The sequence below is a fragment of the Plecotus auritus genome (assembly GCF_963455305.1).
Source record: "Plecotus auritus genome assembly, chromosome: 1".
Classification (NCBI taxonomy): Eukaryota; Metazoa; Chordata; class Mammalia; order Chiroptera; family Vespertilionidae; genus Plecotus; species Plecotus auritus.
In genome coordinates, this window is record NC_137770.1 from 214,934,070 (window position 1) to 214,935,687 (window position 1,618).

The following is a 1,618-nucleotide window of genomic DNA, read 5'->3' on the forward strand; positions in this document are numbered from 1 at the left end:
TTTTAATAACTGCTCCAGGTCACAAGGTGTTTGGTTTTCCTGAAGGACTTAAATACTTGCAAAATGGCACACACAGTCCCATATCTGGGGCTCATTCCTGACACCTTTCCCCACTTAAGGTGCTTTTACTCTTCTCTCAAAATGGTCATAGCCACCTCCAGAAAGAACAGATGCAGTATGGCCATTTGTTATCAGATATAACTTCTTTTATTGGCCCTGGCTGTTTTCCATCAGTCACCTCATTACCTATCTAACTGCCCTCATCCCATTACATTCTGGATCAACCTCTCTGCCTCAACCAGGCAGGCCTGTTTGGGGTCAATAGCACACACAACCCCATACCTGGGGCTTACTGCTGACACCTTTCCTCACTTAAGGTGCTTTTACTCTTCTCTCAATCATCTACTTTTTAGTCTTTAAAATGTTCCTCAAACTGTAGCTTCTTCACAGAATTTTTTTCTTCCTAATGGTGAAAACTCAAATCATTCCAAATTCCTTACTGTTTCTTAAAAAAATATTTGTATTGATTTTTTGAGAGTGAGGGAGAGAGAAAGAAACATAGATGTGAGAGTGAAACATGATTTGGCTATCTCCTGTACACCCCCTACCAGAGATTGAGCCCACAACCTGGGCATGTGCCCTGAATGAGAGTTGAACTGGCAACCCTTCGGGGCAAGGGATGCCCAACCAAATGAGCCACATTGGCCAAGGCCCTTACTGTTTATATATATGGTAACCATAAGTTTTATCTCAACATAGTATACCTTGGGGTATAATTCTTAGGACTTATTTATGCATGCCCTTAATCTTTCCAAAACCATATCTGATAGACTAGTCCTCAGCATCACCTAGAGATGGCTGAGTTGAATTGACTATTCAACTAAGTCATTTGAAGAATAATAATGATGACAATGTCATTCATTGAGCATCTGCTATGGGATTCACTGTACTAAGCATTTTGCTGAGTATTTTTGACAAGGATAGACAGGGAAGCAAAAGAAAGTAAGATCTGCTTCAGTAACTGCAAAGCCAGACCCCAGGGAGAACTGGAAAAATTGCTCCTTTGCATACCCATTGTCTCAGAAGGGGCTTACTTAGAGTTTTATGGATTCTCCCTCCCTTTAAGAACAAAGCTTGCTAATGTTCAGATAAAAGATCCTTCATTAGAAAGCAGTTCTTTTATTAATCAGCAAATGTTTTTTGAGTGTTACTATATGTCAAGCACCCTTCAAGGCACCAGGGAAAAGTAATAAACACAACAGAGGTTTTCTCCCAGTGGGGCTTAGGTTCTAATAGTTCCTGTTAGTAAGGTTCAGTGATAATAAATCTCATGGGGCTGGTCTCTTTTTAATGCTTATTATCCAGGTTTCAAGTTTTCCCCATTTTCAAGATTGTACTTGAATTAAGAAGGGGAAGTTTTAACACTAAAAGAGAAAGTATGCAGTAAAATTACTATGACTATATAATTTATATAAAGAGAAAGTATGCAGTAAAATTGCTATGACTATATAATTTAATGTCATGTAGGAAAATGAAAAGATAATATAGTTAAATCACAAGAAGATCTCTTAAGGTTGAGTTGAATGGAAAAATGAAAGACAGGCTCAACTGAAAATAC